Here is a 21,695-nt window from a genome sequence, read left to right as displayed (position 1 = left end):
AACTTCCAAAAAATGGACAGCAACTAGAATGAGTTAATAGCTGACTAACCTCCCAGCATACATTTTGCCTTCCAAAAACAGTTGACTGATCATATTTTCTTAAAACAGATATTTCTATCACAACTTCAGCTAATTCCAAGGTGAATGCGCCAATGAAGTGCATTGGTCAAGTAATAAAGCTGTTCTTTATAGCACAATAGATCATATTTTCTCCATTTTGTTAAAAAATTAAAGTTTTTTAAAATTACTCAGAGATCGTTGTTTCACTTTCTAACCAAGTAAATGTAGGCTCAAGAATTGATTCTCTTATACGTTTATCAATTAGAAACATTTTCACAACACATTCTCTTAAAGCAACAAATGTGAAACTCCTGACCTGCTGTTGTGAGGACCACTTCTTATCCTGCTGAGTTATTGGGTAGTTAAGCAGTCACATGACAGGATTTATGGGTTCAGAATTTACATATAGATGAACATAAATGACTTACAAGCGCTGTTAAACAATCACGCTCTGTTTATAAAACTCATCTGTCTACATGGAGAAGATCTAGTGTGACTATCTCTTAACAATTTAGTGACCAAATTAGCGGTGAATCAAATCTCATTGAATAAAAAAGAAAAACACAAGCAAATAACTTCTGTTATACAAGTTAACAACATCAACACCCGCATACAGACAAGCTTTGATCCAGAACACAATGCTGCTGATCTACTATGGGTTTCTTTTTTTTTTTGTGTGGGACTAGCAGTGAGGAGATTAAGGTGTTCTTGTCCAGCTGATGAGCTAAGAGTGAATTTTCAAAATGACAGTGATAGTGCACCAACACACCCATAAAACTGTTTTTGCAGGTGAGTTAAAAATTCAAATATATAAATCACAAACTGAAGACCAAGTGAGCTCTGTGTGCAGTCTGTCATCTCCTCCTGTGGCATGATGGGGATCTGAAGTCCATAAATGCTGGTCTGTGATAATTTTGCACGTTCAGCTGACTCCATTTTCAAATTTGCTTCTTCAAACTGATAGTGTCACACACACACACGCTGACATGCTGGCACCAGACTTCACACTTCATTTTGCTTTAGATTTGCACTCTGCCAACACACATCAGAGCCTCACAACACACACACACACACACACACACACACACACACACACACACACACATACACGAGCTTCTTCAGCATCAATGAATAGCACACTAAAAGCCAACACGTGATATCCTCCTCACAACACATTTGCAGCACAAGCTCTGACACACACACACACACACACTTTGCCACACACACACTTTGCCACACACACACACACACACACACACACACGACAGCAGCAGATATGAAGCGGGCTTTGTTGCAACACTCACACATGGCTGGTTGATGTAAACCGTCGCCCTCAGCAGCTGGTGGACACCAGATTCCCCAAATTTGTGTCGCTTTGACTTGAATCAGCAGGCTGTTGTGACAGTGAGCGAGCTGCACTGAGAACCTCAATCTGACTCATTAATTTACATGAGTGTCCTGTACAGAGGCTTTTCCTCCTTTTATGGATTATGTATTTAGGCATGTATTATGCATTTGAAGAGTGTTGCTGCATGTTACATTCCACAGGAGGTCCAGGGGAAAAGAAAGACGGTCAAGAAATACATTTCACCCATTTTCCTGTAAGTAAAACTGTACTTTCATTCTCGTTTCCGTTCCCCACCCTCCCTCCTCTTTTCAATTCTTTAACTTCTTCACTTCTATTTAGTACAAGGGGATCTGCCAGGCCTGGGAGCTGCCGCCAGTCTCCTTTGAGGCCTTCTCCAAACTGCAGCTCAATTCATGTCCAAGCCTTTCACCTTTATCAACTAAAATGCTGCCAAACCTCAAATGAGGACGTGGGCCCAGTGAGTGATCTAGAATATAACTAGAGTAAAGACTGAGTCTTTGATATCAGATGAAAAACAGTCAAATTAAAAACTCTTTGTCTCCCAGTCCCAAACTTTTGTTCTCATACGTCAGTGAAAAATCCATAAGTGGTTCCACCACATATGTGAAGGTTTCTCATTTATACTATAAAAAATAAGTAATTTTGCCCAGTGGCAGGTTTCATAGCATGTTGCTTTGCGTAATGCTTGATATTTTTCTTTTCCTCTATAACAGTTCTATAGCTCTAGTTTCATTTAGTAGCCTCTTTCCCGTGGAAGACTTTCCTTCTCCCCAACTGATTATCTTTTCTTTACTCCAGAGTTCCTTTCACTTCATTACAATTCATTCAAACATCTGGAAGATCTGAGCATTTTTTAGTTTTTTCTGGTGTTACATACTGTCAACGGCCACTTTATTAGGTACATCTGTTCAACTGGCTTTGAATGCAATGATCTAAACAGCCAATCACATGGCACCAACTCAATGCATTCAAGACAAGTCACAGTCAAGTTCAAACCAAGTATCAGAATGGAGCAGAAAAGCTGATTAAAATGACCTTGACTGTCTAGTTCATTGGTTGCAGGTGCAAAAACATTGCAGTTGCTCTAATGTCCATTGGAGGGTGGCTGACAGATAGATGGCAAGACAGGCAGCGGTGAGTGCCGGCTGTATCCAAGAAGTCTGCACTTCAGTTTTGCTGATTGAAACTCTAGGAATTTGTTTTTATTTAGCACTAATTAATAGGAATCTGTAACTATGCTATGCAGGTATATACTTTATGAATGACATCATAGAGCCCACAATTATTTGCCATAAAGTGTATCTGTGTAGCTGAAATGTTAATTAAGGTCTACTTCAAAACATATGCAGACTATACATGGATATTAGACACACACAAGTAACATAAACATACACTTACTACTGCCTTGGACAGATGCTAATTTATGGGTATTTATAGATTTGGACTGGAGCTGCAGACATATAATGCAGATAAAAACAGCTGCAGAGTTATATAACCTGAACAATAATCAGTTTTTGGTGGACACTGATTATTTTTACCTATTTAAGTTATTATGCTCTGGACCTGGGCCCAGGCTTCTGGATTAAATCTCGTAGAAACCCTGAGATGACAGCCATGATGCCTCTCTCATTCTGTATAAAACAAATTGTTTAACCTCCACTTGGACTCCGTGTCGTTTGTCTTCGACAGATACAGATTCTGAATATAAGATCAATTTGAAATAAGGTCTGGGTTGCAAACAGCACAAGTGGCCTGCAGTCCTTTAGAATAACATGTGGAGAAAAACATTTCCAGCACGATTATTAAACATGACTGACAGCTTGTTCATGAGGTCGATTCAGTCTGTCTGTTTGTAAAACGACTTTGTCAGCGAGATGGCTTCATCCATTGTTTTCTGTGGGATTAATTAAGATGTATTACCTCACTGGATGGTCAGCAGTTATTTTACCACTCAGAGGAACCAGTCAGGCTGAAAAATCATTTGTTTCAGTGAGCTGAATTAACCGGGTTGCACTGTAATATGATTCTACTGCTGAAGTACACACAGGTACAAGGATTAATAAGGACATCAAGGTTTGTGTGTGTTGTGTGTATGTTGTGTGCGCAAATATGCAGCTCCATATTCGTATTCTTGGACTCTGCTAGAATAGCTTTGTATGATTCCCAGTTATCAACTGAAACAAGCTCCTCACCTTTTTAGCAGTGGCATCCTGTCAGGGCAAGTAAGGCAAGCAGTGTTTGCCAAGCAAAACTAAAATCAGACATCATTAAAATCTACCAAAGTGGAAGCGATCTCTCTCTTTCATCTTAACTAGCTTTCTGTCATAACATTTTTAAATTCATCCTTAAGTTACTGTAATTTTGGAAGCAAGGTTAAAGAAACAATAATATTGTTAACTTCTTTATGATCCAAACAACCTAAAAGTAGAAATACTTTCTCTTTTCACATACTGTAATTTACCGGCAGTGCTGGGATCCGGACAGCAGGAATTTCAGTGCATTTTAATGATAAAAGTGGATTAATTACATATTCAACAACCTTGCAGCCTTTGACTCACAGGGATTACTTGTACAAATACTGACCTCATAATTGTAAACTTTGGCATGTTAAATGTGAACATCTGTCATTGAAATGAGATCTATCTATCTATCTATCTATCTATATATTTTTTTGCAAGAAACAAGGTTCCTCATTGTTTTGTATTATATTAAACACAACCCACAATTTGTTAGTGGCAACTATGAGTTTGAGCAGCTCAGCTGTGTTAATGTTAGAGCTATCACCTCACAACTCACAAAAAGGTCCCTGGTTTGAGTCTCTTCATCACCTGTGGTCTTCTTGTGTGGCCTTTGCATGTTCTCAGGGACTGGTCGAGTCTAAGCTAAAAAAAATCAAACCATACATTTAAGGGTAAAAGCAGAAATTTGGCCTCAAAAAGATAGAAACCTTCCCACCGTGACGCCACAAACACACACATATAGTTTTCATCTTTCAACACGTTCGTCACTCACCGATATAATAAATGAGGAGTGAAGAGCAGCCTGAATGCTGATGGTTTAAAATCTGAAATTGGTTCTGGCTCCTGTTTCTGTACTCTCCTCCCTCCTCCTCCTTGTCTTCTACCCACTTTTCCTCCTCTGCAGCCTTTATCAAAACACATTTCTCCTCCTCTTCCTCTTCTCATTCTCTAATTTTCCTTCCCTGGTGTCCCTCCTTTCTTCTTTCCCCTATCTCCTCCGTCTACCCCTCTTGCCTTTGTCTTCCTTATCCTTTAAATTCCCTTTAAATCTCATTCCCTCCTCTCATCATTCTTAATCCCGTTTCTTTGGTCTTCTTTTGTTTCTGCCTCTCTCACCCCTCTGTCTTCATCAGAGAAACACAATTAAATCGAAAATAAAAAATAAGATCATTACAACAAATTATAAAGTAAAATAAAAGAATATGAAAAATAAAGATAAGAAAATGAATTAATGAAGAAGTCTATTAACCTAACCCTTTTAAATGATTAACTAAAATGCGAATAATTTAAAAAAAATACAGAATTCCATTATTTAGTTTAAATGATTTAAAATTGCTATAAAAAATTGGCAAAATAGAATTTGTAAAGTATTTCTTCTTAAATCTGGCAGCAGTCTGAACCCTTTGTGGTCTGATTGTGGAACTGAAACTGAAATGTTATCTCTCTAGTGGGGAGGGAGCGTGAGCTCGTGTGTGAGGTCAACAGTTATGTGGTGGAGATATCACTCAAAAAAACGCTAATTGTATTACACATTACTCTTACTTTTCTTTATAGTAATGCAGATGAAGTTGATCTACATTCCTACACTCATCTGTCATCACAGTTGTGATGATACAAGTGGCAGACATGTGCTTGCCCTGAAGGGGGCTCAGCCTTTGCAGTTACAGTAAGGAGCTCAGTTATTCTCAGTCATAAGAGCCTCAGAGTGACCACAGCTCCTCATTAGTAAAAGAAGATAAGGCAGTTCAGAATGCCACCTGGATACGTTTTTTGCATATGCCGCAGTGAGAAAACCCTTGAGCCCAGGCCACAGTGGAGCAGCTATGATCTGGGATCACCTTTTTCTGTGCCCACGTTTGAAGAACTGGAAGTGGAGGGTGAGGAAAGGGAGATCTAAGCATCTAAGCCACAGAAATTCAATGGATGGATGAATAAAATGAAAATTAACTCCTCCCTCACATAGCTTCCAGCACCTCCATAGCCCCCCCCACACACGCCCCGTTGTCTCTTCCCCCCCTCCCCCAGTCTTCACCACCTTGTCTATCCTCCCTCCCCACGTTCTTCTCTCGCCCCCCCTCTTAAAAACGAGAAGCCCTCCTCCTATGACCCTCCACTCCTTTTTACGCGCCGTGCGTAAAGCTTTTCAGTCCGTGTCCAGAGCGCACAGTCCAGCAGAAGAGAGAGCAGGAGAAGAACATATGTGCATGTTTTAAACACCGATGTAGAGTGTGTACGTTTACATTTGGCTCTCCGTGCAGGAGGTGACTCCGTCTTTAAAAGTGTCCTCGGCTCCTTGGAGGCTCGTTTGGGGGCCGAACTTACCGGCGGGTTCCGCTGATCCAAAGTGACAGAGGCGCGGATGTCAGCGCTGCCTCAGACAGCAGCCGAGCGATTGTTTCCTAAAATAGGGCAAAGGACAACCGAGACCTCGCTTCCCGCTCCAGGTTGGGTAAATTCAAAAAGACATTGGAGAGAGAAAGAGGCGGGCAGAGGAGAGAGACTTGTAAGCGGGACTTACACACGAGGATCCAGAGGATGGGGATTTAAACTCTCAACCAACGTCAGACACCCGCCCCTTTCTTCCTTTCTTTTTGTTAATTTTTTCCCCTTTTAAATTAGATTTCAAGTTTTTGTTTTATTTATTTATGTTGATGGCAGCCGGGAGCCGCGTGACTCTTCCCGGGGTTTTCCGCTCGGGCTGCCAGGGAAAGAGAGAGGAGAGATCCGAGATACGAGAGCGGTGCCGGGACCCGAGCTAAGCGCTGAGCGCCTGAGAGGAGAGACTCGGAGCAGGTCAGTGTGTCAGGAACGCACGCACACCACGCGCTCACACATGCACCTGCTGTGTCAGTACAGGAAGCATGCTTGTACTGTAAGCGAGCACACGTGCACTTATGGACGCACGCGCACGCTGATTTACAATGAATACAAAATGCGCGCGAGAAAAAAGAGCGAGCCTTCAGATGTGGGGCTAATTTACTTTTCGCACTTTTATTTTTTATTAATAGGACGGCCTTATTTTCTTTTCACGGTTCATTTCCGTTAATCCAATTTCACATTGTTATTTAATTTATTTGATTTTCACGTAAAAAAAAAATTACAAGTAATTTAATACTTATTTTTAATATTTTAGTTCATCCTATTTCATTTCATGAATTAAATTTTTATATTTTCTAATATTTTCCTTTTTTTGATTTTTATAAATTTATTTTATAAATTTACATTTTATGTACTTTTTCACTTCATTACACACACACACACACACACACACACACACACACACACAATCAAAATATATATTAATTTCATTTAAAATTATTTTGGAGTTGTTATGTATGCAGTATTGTGTGTGCCTCACTGGTCTCACTTAGACTCTGGTGATTATAAAGAAGACACCCAAGAGTATGTCTTCTTTATATTGTGACTGTGAATGTACACACCAGAAGTAGGTACTGTGTTCAGAAAGTTTTGGCTCTAAAAGTTCTAGTTCAAGCTTTAGTTTTAGTGTTATTTTGGTTTCAATGGTCTCCACGTTGAAAATGTGTCCTTTAAAAGCAAATGTTGGTTTCGCACGCAGCGCTGATATGCTGTTAAATGAGAGAGAAACAACAGCGCCGTGATTGCACATGTTCACTGCTTGTCTTATCCTCCCTGCGATAAGGAGCGCAGCTGTTTAAATATTAAACCATCATTTCCAGCAGAAATCTGTCCTGCACACTTCTCCTCCAACGATTCGCCCACAAACACTCACTTTAATGTGTGCGTCTGAGTGTCAGTGTGGCTTCTGAGACGACAGAAAGGTGCAGGCTTAAGAAAAGTCCTAATGTTGGTTGTTTCTGTCGGAGGTCTTAAAAAGAATCAGAGGCTTAGTGAGGTTTCCTCTCTGAGCTGATAGCTGGTGACTTGGGATGGGTACCGCACCGGTTCTGACATAAATGGTAGTAACCAGATCGAAAAGCAGCGCACATTTCGGTGTTTTATTTCCTGAGATGTCATACACTTTGGATTCTAGCCAATCATTTTACCTTTGCAAGCATAGTAGGCGGGCCCAGGTACGTACATTCTTTTAGAGCAGAGCTACAGATTAAAAATGCCCAAGGCGAAGTGGTCAAAAGTCTGGCTGTACTTCATAGCAAAAGATGTAAACTCAGCAGCCTGCAACAAGTGCTTTAAGCTGATACTGTGCAAAGGAGGTAACTCCTCAAATCTGATGAAACACCTGGCAATGTATAGCATTTTTTAAAAGCTGAGAAATGCACCGTATTTGATAGCTTGCTGCGAGACCTCACATCGAGCACATCTACTGCGGGTGTGGTGCCTGTTATCGGATCCGGAGTTAGCAACATCCCCCAAGAACCCGAAGATGAGAGTCCTGGCCCCTAGCCCTGCCAGTGTAGCAGAAATGATGAGGATGATGATGGCAGCAGCAGCCGTTCTTCTCTGCGTGAGTAGCTTAATGTTGTTCGTTTGTAATTTACGCTGAGCACAAGTGTAATTTACGTTGAGTAGGCTAACCACGTTATTAAATTAATGCATGTAAGGTGAACTAGCAAACACCGTCGTAGTTACATGCGGCTGTCTTCTTGTTTGATGGCAGATACTCCCTTCACCCTGGCCAAAAAGGCTAAAATGACCAAAGAAAAAGTGGAAAACAGTTAAACATGAGAGGTTTAGGACAAAGTTTGTGTTTTTTCCATTGTTTAAGCACTGCTTCCAGCTAAGAGTGATACCATAAATCCCCTATAGCTGCAGAAAAGGCTAATATTGTTATCTTTTTACAAAAAAACAGCTAAACATAAGAGGTTTTTGGAGTTTTGAAGTTTCGTTCTTCATTCTTTAAGCACCGGTTCGAGAACTGTTTAAGCACCGGCACCGTTTCAAAAGTACCGGTTTGGTACTGGTATCGGATAAAACCTAAACGATCCCATCCCTACTGATGACCTGCTTCCAATAATTCATCCGTCTGACCACATTTTAATGTGGCCACCTTTTAAATGGTACACACTGTTCCTGGATGTTGAAGTTCTAACATAGATGTTGTTCATTAGATGAACGGATAGTAAATCCAGCTTGAGGAAAACAAGCTTTTCATTTCTGTGTACCATCTGATTCAGAAGTCAGCAAATTACTTAATGGACCTTTGAAGTCCTATGTGACAACATTTAGTCCCATTGACATAAAACCTGAGACCAGCTCACAATATCAGCTGTGGGAAATTAATTATTAGCTATCGATGACCAAATTGGTGCTCCGCTCGGCATGTGTGTCCAGCGGCCTTAATCAAACACGCCTACGCTGCCGCCTGGTCCAGAGATGCACATTGGATCCTGAATCATGTGCAGCTCCTTCCTGTTTGCCATTTGTGAGTCTGTAGAGCAGCAACAGCTCTCTGAAAGCTCTCAGTGGAATGGAAGCTGAGTGATCAGGGAGAGTTTGTGCTGCACAGGTGAGTTCACGAGCACCTTCCTGCTCCTGGAGGAGCTCCCGTTTAGCTTTACAGTATTCATGCTACAGGTGCTTGTTGACTCCAATATATCTGGTTAATGTTTACTGTGAGAACGCCTGGGTGTCAAGTATATTCAGGTGCGTATTAATGTTTGGAATGACCGCTGAGTCAATTTTACTTTTGTGTTTGGTCAGTTTTGTCCTGTTTTCTGATACTAGGAAGGCAACAGTATGACAGTTTGAATTGAGGCATTAGTGCTTTGAGCACATTGTTTGGAAGCATTGCCAGCAGAGACGCAGCTCTTCTGTTCTGTTCATAGAGTTCTTTAGATAAGTGTACTTTTTCAACCCAGTCTCGTGCCAAACAGGAAGGTATCATTTCCCAAACTTAACCAAGTAGCTTTTTGTGCATAGTGCGACAGTCACGTTAGGGAAAACAGTGGCTGGAACAGCAAAGGTTATGGTGAATATATGTAATGAACTTGCAATCTAGATGCATTTAGAATGGCTTTGATGATGGAGATCTGGTCTATAATTGATCTATATGAGTTGCTGTTTCAGAACAACTTTGCTGCATCAAGTTGGCAATAAAACAGCAATAGGATAATAATTTTGCAATTGAATGAGGTCAAGTTGCCAATTACATTCAATCTCTATCCATTTTTTTCTCTTGCTTTTCAGGGTTACAGAGCTGGAGTCTATCTCAGCTCATGCAGGGTGAGATGCAGGGTAAACCCCTGGACAAGTAGCCTATTTATTGCAGAAAGAGTTATAACCATTCCTAGTCAATTTAAAATCACCAATTAACCTAGCATACATGCTTTTAGGATGTGGGAGGAGTCCGGTGTACCTGAGAGAACACACATAGACATGGGGGGGAAATTAGCAAAGTCCACCTAGAAGGGTGCTAGCCGAACAGTAGATTCAAACTGAGGACTTTCTTCCTGTGAGGGGATGGCGCTAACCACCACATTACCATGCCACTCCTACATGATTATCTGTTTGTGATAATACAGCAATTAAGTTAGACGTCTAAGTTAGACTGCATAACAGTGATAGCAAACAGTCCAAGTTGGGTTTGGAGACAAACTGCCGCCCACAAGAAGACCTATGCGATGACCTTGTGAAGTTGAATGTGCAACACCTTCAACATCTGGGGGACTATTTGGTCTCCACAAATTTGCAAAAAAAAAAAACAAAAAAAAAACCCCTAACCTAAAATCAAAATTATATTAGTACAGGTTTAGTCTAGTTTTTACTCTCGACTGAGCAATGGACATAAATCAGTAGCTTTCACTACCTTAAGGTTCTTTTCAAGAAGAAAATTCACAAAAAGCTTTGCAATACAGAATAAGATGCATCAATTGAAACAGTATAAAGATATAAAACCGAATACAGGGAAGTCTGTACAAGTGAGTCTTGAGTTAGTTTTTAAAAGTATCAATAGTATTCACAGTCCTTAGGTCCAGTGGAAAGGAGTTTCTATCCAGTCTTAAAGACTAGTTTTCAGTGGCTAAACCTAACCAAGTAGCTTTTGAGAAAATGTCCAGAATCACAAATTAATAGATTAAATGATGCAAGTGTTTTAGTGTTTGATGAACTGACAAGAAAATGTGTTCCTTTTGCAACCAGAGTCGCCCCCTGCTGGTCATTTGAGAGAATGCAGGTTTAAAGCACATCTGTATCAGCTTCAACTTTTAGACCCATGTTCTTCATACATATATGGTCTATAGTTGCAGTTCTACACTTTCATGGATATTTTCATGTGCACTGAACTTTATGTTTGGCAGCTTTACAGTGAACTTTGAGCTTTCTGAGTCCAACACAGAGTCATAACGGGTGCATTCAGAATTTGTTTTTTTTTTGTTTTTTTTTTAAACTGTGCAGGTATATTAACAAGGAGAGGAAGACTTACTTCACATACACTCACTCCATCTTGACTGCAGTAGCAGATTGTGACTGACAGAGCTGGTTTACAGTCACTCGATGTTCCAGGCTCTTTAATCTCCTCCTCTGTTGGATATGCCACTTTTGATTGATTACAGTGAATCAGACTTTGATGTGTCAGTCTGACCGGTCAATCGATCAGTCACTGTCACTCACCGAGCTTGTTCTGACAGTGGCATCACTCATACTGCTAGTTTCCTCCAGCTGCTTGCGCTTTCTCAGGCTCATTTAATCTCATTGAGTCTTGTCAAGAAGTAACGGCGTCTGCTTGGATTGACCGTTATAAACTGAGACTGATATGTGTTTTGAAAGAGTGCTAATGGACATATCAGAAAAATCAAAACATGAATACTGAATAGAAATTGATTCACGCATGAATGATATAGCGCTTTAAATCTGTCAAACTGCAGCTCTGAGTTGAAGTTTTGTCTGCTTTTGCTTGTAGGGTCTAAATCGCTTTCTGTGAAATACAGTTGTTGGGCTTTCAGATCTCTTGTTCAGGTTATTTAGCTTCGGTGTTCTTGTTTTCAAGGGAGATGAATGTTGAGATGTCTTTTGAATGGGAGAATATATTGTTCTAAAACCTGCATATATGTTTAACCATTGACGAGCAAGCTGCTGATTCCATATAAGACATTGAAGCACTTCCATACCATCAGTGATGCAGGTCTTTGAACTGAACACTGATAAAAAGCCTGGGTGGTCCCTCGCCTCTTTACTCCAGGGACACAGCATCTGTGGTTTCCATTTTAGTTCATTCCACTTTAAATGAGCTCTGGTTTAGAGGCAACAGCAGTGTTTCTGGATCATGGCCATTCAGGTTGTGTCTTTTTTGCATGATAGAGCTTTGACTTGCATTCGTGAATGGCATATTCCTGAGCCAGCGCTGTAAATTCCATATCAGAGTCATTCCTGTTTTTAATGTAGAGCCACCTGAGTGCCTGAAGACCACCAGATGAGCATCCAGTACTGATTTTTGTCCTTGTCCCATGTGCTGAGATATTTCTCTTTCTTGATTTTATTATGTGCAGGAGATGATATTAAAAGTCTTTAGAATTTGACCCTGAGGAACATTATTTTGAATATGCTTCACTTTTTTTTTGTGAACCACTGCCTGTCTTTACTTCTGAGAAACTGCCTCTGTAAGATCCCCTTTTTGTACCCAGTCCAGCTGTTTCTTTTTAGCACCAGTTATTTTTCTAGCTTTTTGTTTTGTTGTGTTTCCTCACAACATTTCTGAGATGCATTCATTCCATCAAACTCAAACTAATAATAGTTTTCTCATGTATTTAATATCTTATATGTTTTCTATTTGCTGTTGTGAATAAAAAAGGTGTTTATGATATTTTCAGTTACTGCATTCTATTTTTATTTGCATTTTGCACAACATCCCAACTTTTTTTTGTCATTGTTGTTGTACTTAATAATAATAATAAAAAAAAGCAGTAGCTAATTCACCTTCGACACAGTTTCCATGGTGTCAGCACCATCATTTGAGCTGCATATGTGCCACCACAATGCTTAACCTGAATGAAAGGGCATAATATTGTGGTATCTATCTTTTCTGCAGGGGACTGCATCCATACCATTCAACCAAATATTGGTCCTAATTGACTCTCCTTTATCAGTGTTACCATGGCACTGGCATCTAATAGGAACCCACAATGTGCCACCACAGTGCACTCACAAATGTGACCAACAGAAAATGGGAATGATCCCGGCATGTACAACCAGCGCTTCTCTCAGTGTGTCTGTTCACATGGTTACATAATCACAAAAAGCCCCACACTCGCGCACTCAGGCCTCACCGCCAATCACCCCGCTGCTCGTGTGTGTTGTCTGATTTCAGGGCACACACATAACACACACCAGGACTGAGGATGTCGAGGTGTGATTCCCTCAGTGTGTTTTCCCCATTGTTTCACTGTTTCTCCTGTCTAATGAGCACACCATGGCTACAGATGTTGGGCAATTAAAGTTACAGGAAGCCGTGTGAGAGATTATCAACAGCCACACACACACACACACACACACACACACACACACACACACACACACACACACACACACACAGAGGGTGATCTAATGGCTGCTGGCAGCTGAGCTTCAACACGCAGCTTTGCAGCTTTTCCCCCTGAGGCAGCAAATGTTCTGTTTTAACCCCGCCCTCCATCTCGCTATATCACCTTTCAATCATTCTGATGGTCAGCCTCCTATCCTGAAGGTTGTAACCTGCCATCATCTCCTGAAATATATTTTCTCTCTTGTCTACCAGAGATGGAAGTGACTTCTGTCTTACAAATCAAGGTCAAATATCCAAAAAGTTGATTGATGGAAAACTGTAACAGAGACCAGTAAGTCTCAAGCTGTGGTTCCTAGTGTGAGTGGTATAGTAATTTACTCCACCACCAACCCCTCCAGCCTCTAGCTTTGGACTTTGAAGAGGAAAAGTCATGATGTTGTGATTTAAAAACAAGAAAATAATGGTGGGAAATTCAACAGCCACTTTATTTGGTATGTCTTGCTAGTACCAGGTCAAGACACCCATTGACCTTCACTACTGCTTTAATTCTTCATGGCATCGATTCAACAACGTGCTGGAAACATTTCTTTGAGATTTTTGTCCTTATCTACACAAACAAATCTGCAGCAAATTTGTCAGCTGCATATCCATGATGAGAATCTGCTGTTCCACCACATCCCAGAGGTGCTCTACTGGATTGAGACCTGCTGACTACTGAGGCCATTGGGATACAGTGAACTCTTTTTCATATTCAACAAACAAGTTTGTGATGAAGTTTTGTGAAATGGTGCGTTATTCTGCTGGAAGCAGCCATCAGAAGATGAATACAGATTGGTCACAAAGGGATGCACGTAGTCAGCAACAACACTCAGGTACACCGAGGGCTGTAAATTTGAAAGTGCTCCATCCAAGCAGGATAAATCTGTGCGTTCATGCCACGTTCTGACGCTACCATCCAAATGTAGCAGCAGAGATTGAGACTCATCAGACCGGCCAACCTTTATCTAAGCGTCTGTTGTGCAGTTTTGGTGAGTCAGTGTGAATTGTAGTTTTGGTTTTCTGTTTTTCCTTGCACCTGGTGTGATCTTCTGCTGGTTTTACTTTAGCCCATCTGCTTTAAGGTTTGACGTGTCATGCCTTCAGAGATGCTCTTCTGTATTCCTTGGTTGAGTTGTTATTCGAGTTACTGTTGCCTTTCTATAAGCATGAATCAGTCTGGCCGTTCTCCTGTGTCCTCTAGGATCAACAAGGCATTTTCACTGGATGTTTTCTCTTTATTTGAAACATTCTCAGTAAACCCAAGAGATGGCTGTGTGGGAAGATCCCAGTAAATACTTAGATCACCCTGTCTGGCATCAACAACCATGCTGTGTTCAAAGTCAGTTAAATCACCTTTCTCCCCATTCTGATTCTTAGTTTTAAAATGCAGCATGATGTTGACCACATCTACATGGATGCATGTACAGTGTTAATGCCATGCAATGTGACCATATATACCAGGTGTACCTAATAAAGTGTCTGGTGAGTGTCTATAAGTGATCCATTTGTTTTTAAACGGTTAGCAATTGTTGAATTTGCTGCTGTAACATGAACTTTTGGGTTGAATCAAATCTATCTTTTTAATCTGAAAGATAGCTGTGACATGAATTTAAGCCTCTTTTCTAATTTTGCCTTTTGCAAAGTGTTAACCATGAATCTTATCATATCTGTGCACGTAAATCTGTTGTGGGATGAGTTTTTCATCATTCCGTGTCTTAAATATGATGCTTGATGTGCAGCTCTGATCATTTGCATCTCATTTGCATTATTACAGAACGTTCAATATGATTTGTGCTCTCAGACATTATTTGCTGATGATGTGCTCGTGCCCGTCGGAGCATCTTGTTAGTCTGAATGAGCAGAGAAAACAAAATGAGCTAGGCGGGTTAATTAAGAGGTCTCATTTAAAACTGTACATGTCAGCAATCAGATAATCGAAGAGCATGGTTGCACATGGCTTCATTTGTTCATTTCTCTAATATTCTTTCTTCCTCATCACTTCCTGTCTGTTTTTTTTCTCCATTCTTCTGTATGCAACACATAACTCAAAGTATGTGAACGATATCTAAAAAGAATAAAAAGAGCAGCAAGCCATTTACATTGGAGAATTTCCAACTCGATGTTGGAAGTTGGAGTTGATTAAATTATTGTTTTTATCACACCAGATTGCTTCATTCATTGTTCAGAGTTGTAAAAATGTTTGTGTAGCTGAACAACTTCTCCGAACCACCAGCTTGTTTGCCTGCAGTGGCCACCCTTAACTTGTCCCGTTTCTGATTGATGTTAATCCTCTACCGTGTGCCCGTCTTCATCTTTCTCAGATGAGTTAATTAAACCTGACATTATTACTGAGCTTACAGCTGACTTTGTTTCAGCATTCAACCATAAAACCACGTGTTTATCTCCTTATCAACAGACGATTACCACCCACACTCGCAGGGGCTGTTAGTGTTCCATTAGTCGTGCAACCACCAACTTCACTCTTTTAAGAAGTCCACATATATTGATTCGGTTTATGTGTGTTTGTTTTGTGTGCTTATATCTTTATGGCTTGAAAACATGTTGTAAACATGGCTTTGAACTTTACATCTCATTTTTACTACCTTTAAAATCACTCACTGATGCCATAAGGTTTATGACTTCGGCTGACCCATTTCTTTCAGTCTGTCCTTGCATGTTTTCTTTTTCCTGACTGTCTTTTTATGTAAATTGGATTTTGTGCATTTTTATTGCATCTGTGTAGTTCTTGTTTACTGCTTAGCTCCTACCTTAGCAATACAAGCAAAAGGTCAAATGCAAATTATATTATACGAATCATAATAACAAACTTTTGTAGCTTTTTTTTTTTTTTTTACACATTCCAAAACTATCTTACGAAGTGGTTTTTAAAGAATACACAGAAGGAAAACAAATACAAAATAAAAGTATAATAGAAATGAGAGAAAACACCCCAAATTTGAATGTGTTACTTAACAGGCCATGATTTCGGCATGCAGAAAATACAACGAAAATGCAAAATGACCAGAAAGGGACAAAGTAACTATAAAGACTGCAAACAATGAATAAAAATCTTCAGAATTAGATTTTAAATGACCAAAAAGAATGCACAATGCCCACAAATGGATGCAAAAGGATAAAAGATCTAAAATGACCAGAATGGCACACAGAAATAAGACACATACTAACAAAACAAGACAATGCCCTCCCAGATCCAAAATGACCAAACTGAGACCTAAAAAGAGCAAAATGACCATGAAACAATCACACTGACAAACAAAAGAATCAGCATTAAACACAAAACATGCAAAATAAAACACAACTTCCTTAAATAAGAAAGAAAACCCTCACAAATGGCTGCTATAGTAGGGTCTACCTTACAATATAAAAAGGGCCTTCAGGCAGCTGTTGTTGTGATTTAGTGCTTTACAAATAAAACTGAAATGAATTGAAAGGTTAATGCTAAAATGACCAAAATGGTGAAAAGAAGACTGAAAATACTAACCAATATCGATCATAAAATGTGTGCAATACTGCATGATATTAGTCAAATATAACACAAATTAGAAAAGATACAAACCCCCACATTTTACAAATTACAAAACCGAGGCATACAAAATAGCCAAAATAACATAAAACAATGTTACTGTGAATATTATGCAAAAAAAAAAAAAAAAAAAAAAAAAAAAATCACAAAATATTGCTGTAAACTTAGCAAAATGCGTAAAGTCATACAATATGGCAAAATTGGAGAATTAAAGAAAATTATAAATGGGCAAAATGACAACAAAATCAGACATAAACTTAACAAATTATGAATAACAGGTACAGAAGGACATAATTTCCATGAAATAAGAAGAAAATGAGACAAAATTAGATGTTAAGGAAGCACAAATCACCAAAATCAGACATGAAACCACCTAAACATAATTTGAAATCCCATATGGCCATAAAGACAAGAAAAAAAAAAAGAGATATCAAACAAGCAGAAAGATGGAAAACAAGACAAAGAAAATTAGATGAGAAATGATATATAAAATGATATTTTAGCTATCTAGAACTTTGGAGGACTTACTTTGACCAAATGCCAGCAAAATGTGCATGTTTTAACTGAGAATCCAGAAGGAATTATCATAGAAGGCAATATATAGAGAAAGACAGGGGACCAAAGGTAGAGCCTTGAGGAACACCATGAATAAATCTAATATGGGTCGGAGATGTCACCATTCTGGTCTATGCATCAACTTTGTTTTGCATTTCCATTTTCACTAAATAGGAGAAGAGTCTATTGAAAGAGGTGGATGTTAACCTAACTAAAACCCTAACATAGGGTGATTGATGGTGACCTGGATCATGTTAATAGATGAACCATTATTTGAGTTTGTGTCCACTTCCTAAGTTGTCATTGTTTCTAAAATTGAAAGATCTGTATTTATATCCACTTTATACCTCAATAAACTTTTTGAATTAAACTGTAAGTTTTTAAAATGCAATTTACCTAATGTAATAATTCCTCATACCTTCAATAGGAAAAATCACCCCCACAGTACTGTTTGAGGGTTGTGAATCACTTTTTATTAGACCAACAGATAAGGTCCCACTGGGTACAGAGGAGGATTAAGAACTCCCCAGCAGAAATGGACTTTTCTGTGTAAACAGCAGCTGCGCAGATGTTATAAAATCATAAATCTTAAACACTTTAATTTAGCAGAAAAATACACAAAGCACCAAAATGGTTTTTAAGTGTAAAAGTAAATAGACGTCTTTTCCTTTTTATCTCCTGTCTCAGCTGAGTTCGAAAGATTTTTCCCGGTGGATAGAGTTGACATTTACATCCTGCAGCTAGACTTTTCCCTCCCCTCCCTCCTTCCGTCGTTTAATTTCACTGCAGTCCATCTCGGCTTTATTGCTTTGATAAATCCTAGACTGTCAGACAGGTGGCCTGCAGGTGAGGAGCATGTGAGCAGCTGCACAAATCCAGCAGTGTAGCTTCAAATCTGCTCATACACGCCATCTCCAGTCACTTTGTATTATTCACACTTCAGTCCTTTTTTTGTTTTGTTTCTCATACTCCTCTCTCGTGTTTTGTCTTTACCTTCTTTGTTTGTCTCTTTGTTCTTTGATTCCCTCCCATCATTCCTCCTCTCTTTCTTGTCATCTTCTGTTAATGTTTGTCTCATTCTTTTCCTTCATTTCTTTCTCCCTGACTTCGTCTGCTTCTCTTCCCACATGTATCTCCTGTTTCAAAACCTCTTACCTGATAAGAGGTTTGTGTGGGTGTATGCAGACCTTCTGACTGCTACATCTGATATGTCGCAGTTCTGAACCCTCTCCAGATAAATAAATTAAAATTAAAACCAGAAGTAGAAGTAGAATAAGTAGAATGCATTTGTCCTATACACCTGTGTAGGTGACATTCACAGCAGAATAACAACACAGAGGCACCTGTTAGAACTAGTATTAATAAAATACATAAAAAAATTTTTTATAAATAAATAAATCAATACAGTTAAATTGAGACTGGTATTGTCTTGAATTCCTCAAAATTCATAAATCAGGAAAAAAATATGGGACTGACACATTAAATTAAAATCCCAACAATCAGATAACCCCATATGTTGCTATGCTGCTTTCTTTGAGCCAGAAGTGACCATATTTGTAGAATAACGTGACCACACCACTAAGTTTAAGCCTCAATATGATCCAAATGGTTGAATTATACCCACATTTTAAACTTGCTTTCCTTTGGTCTTTCATTGGTAAATATGCGTTTTGGGACGTGTAGCTGGAGTCAGGATAATCTTTAACCTCACCAATTAGCCCGTCCTCATCTATTGTTCCCCACCCATGAGCAGCAGGATAGCAAATAAGGAACAGGAGTTGAACAAGAAGCAGAGGCAGCCAGACTGGAAACAGGGCAGTGTCCCGAAGTGCTGGTGTGCCTAACTATTGCCTGTATGGCCTGAAAATAATAGGGACAGCATTTTTTTGTTCCTCAGACCTTCAGTTTGACTCCAATTATTTTTGTCTGCTGTTTATCTGAAGTGTCAAAGAGTCTCCGAGAAAGGCTGTGAAAGTTATACTATACTGTACATAACTACAACTTTGTCCCAGAGGGTTCGGTCTCTCACTCTGTTTGGATAACAATATACAGTAAATACTGAACAGATAACTGATTCAGACTGAGGAGATGGCTGCACTTTAAAAGGTTGAGTATTTGTGCTGCTTACATTTAGCCAACCCCCCCAAAAAAAAAAAAAAAAAAAAAAAAACCTAAGAGTTGTTCTGTCAGTTCTGCTCAGTGTTGACAAAATCCCAAATGTTAAACATGCTTTTGTATTTTCTGGTCTCCACTCGTACATAGATACTCATCCTCTCAGTCTGACGCTCTCTCTGATGCTTTCTCTCTCTCTGTCTCCATTTAGCTGCACATCACCAGTCCGCTGATTTATTCATCTCTCATTTTTTTTAATTCTCTGTCACATGCAGCACCTCTATTTTTGTCCTTGTCCCAGAGAGCATGAGCAGAAAAAGCATCAAGTATAAATGTGCATCACTGTACTGAGTGTTTGGCAGTAACAAGCCTTCACATATGTTCAGATGCTTCACCTAATTCACAATTGATCACTGGAAGTCTTTAGTTTCCTGATGAAATTAAGTGTTTTCCCTCAAATTATACATGATTATCATATTCAGCTACAGTTTGAATTAGACTTAATCAATTTCAGAGAAAATCAATGCTGAACTTTAACAGTCCATCTGTCTCCAACACTGCACTGGCGTGGCCTGGAGTCAACTTGGTGACCACCCGTCACTAGGTACATACATGCATATTCCCAGACTGGTTGGTGAGTGGTTGTTGAATGTTGCCAACTGTGGGTAGATGTATTTGCAGGAGTCCACTCTGCAGGTGGGGGAGAGTCATAGGAGAGGTAGAGAATAAACTTCTGTCTTGTGAAGTCTGGGAGATGATTGAATGTTAGGGTGGGTACAGTTTCCTCTGGGGTGGGGTCGGGTGGGCTGCCCCGGGTCCTGTATGGCTGGGTGGTCCTGCTGCCGTAGGCCCTGATCTGGATGGGCCTGGGCTCCCTTGCCTTGGTGGATGCCGAAGGACGGAGGTGCCTACTGGGGTCAGTGGGGGAGCTGGCCCCAGGGAGGGGCATCTTGCTCCTCCCTTCTTTTCCTCCCCATCCCCGGCTGCCTCCCTCTTCCCGCTCCAACACACCCACCCACACAAGTAGGGTCTTGGGGTGCGGGTGTGTCACCAGGGTGCAGGGGAGTTTGTTTGGGGAGTGTGTTTGTGTGTACAGTGTCCATGTATGTCTATCCCTACGTTGGGTGAGTGCTGAGTATTTGTATATGTGTGCATGAGGGTGGGAATGCATGTTTGTGTCTGTGTGTACCTGTTTGTGACTATATGTCAGGTCGGGTCTTACACTCCACCTCTCTGGGAACTCCCAGGCCCATCTCCCCTCACCACACTCCCTGCCAGTAACTGATGCCCTCTGGGGTCGGTGCGTTGGTGGTTCTTGGTGTCCGGGGCTGGGCGCTCAGGTATGTACCAGCTCACTCACGATGACTACTTGGCGGGGCCTGGTGCCCGGTGAGGCCTCTTCTGGGGCAAAAGGGGCCCTCGGGCCTGCGGCTCAGTTCACTCTGGCACAGCTGGCTGCCGGCAGAGCCGGCGGGCACGTGACTGCAGCCCCCTCTGGCTTCTGCTCCGTGGCTACTGGGTGACCCCTCATCTGGGGCTCTCCTCAGCTCTTCCCAGGAGGGTGGCACGGATGCGCCTCTGGTGGTCCTCCTTGGGCTCTCACACTCTGGGGCCTCTGGATGTCTGGAGCCTGGATCTCCTCCATACCTGCTTCATGCCCTGGGAGACAAGGCTATGGCTCTCTACATCCTCTAGCAGACCATTACATGGGGAAACCTTTTGAATACAAGTGCGCTGATCCACACAGGTGTGCACACAGGTGTTCACTGTTCATTGGCATAAACTACACCTTTATTGGTGCTATTTCCAAGCACATTGTGCGCTGTCGGTCCTGTTTGCTACACAACAACATATGCAACAACACACAGATGGTGTGTTGGTGTTGTGTTTAGTATGTTGCTCTGTTTTTTTTCTTTTGCTTGTTTTCTCTTTTTCTCTCAACAGGTGATCCAGGAGATTTCTTTTTTCCTTCTTTCTCTTCCCTTCTGTTTTTCTTTTCCTTCATCTTTCTTTCTCCCTTTCCTATCGCTCAGTCATGTCTGTCCCGTCTGTAACAACTGAAAATAAAATAAAATAAATAATAACGAAAGGTCGATCAAAAAAAAAAAAAAAAAAAAAAAGTATTTGGTTTCAAACAGCTATGCAGTGCTGCACTTAAAACCTCCCTGTTACTGCTTTGATCCCAGTAACCCACATTTTTCATGGAAGATGTCACTAGTCAGCAAATGCTCAGCAAAACTTAAAGTGTGATACAAACTACAAATGTTAGTGTTTTGCACCATTTGAAATGTGTTGGAATAGCAGGGCATAACTTTTAGTCTGAAGGCAAAAGTTATTTTCTTCTGGAGCAATTACAAAGAG

The 21,695-nt window shown here is 40.4% G+C and overlaps 1 protein-coding gene across 1 annotated transcript in view; it reads left to right on the top strand.

Annotated features, from left to right (window-relative positions):
• Nucleotides 1-5,854: 5,854 nt before the first annotated feature.
• Nucleotides 5,855-21,695, top strand: part of npy2rl (neuropeptide Y receptor Y2, like) — a gene marked incomplete at its 3' end in the record, with an annotated part of 84,552 nt that continues 68,711 nt past the window's right edge. The window contains exon 1 of the mRNA XM_080898774.1: nucleotides 5,855-6,462. The remainder of the gene's footprint in view (nucleotides 6,463-21,695) is intronic.

Source organism: Rhamphochromis sp. 'chilingali' (assembly GCF_963969265.1).
Source record: "Rhamphochromis sp. 'chilingali' genome assembly, chromosome: 1".
Lineage (NCBI taxonomy): Eukaryota > Metazoa > Chordata > Actinopteri > Cichliformes > Cichlidae > Rhamphochromis > Rhamphochromis sp. 'chilingali'.
Note: the sequence above shows the minus strand (reverse complement) of the source record. Positions and strands in the feature narration are given on the sequence as shown.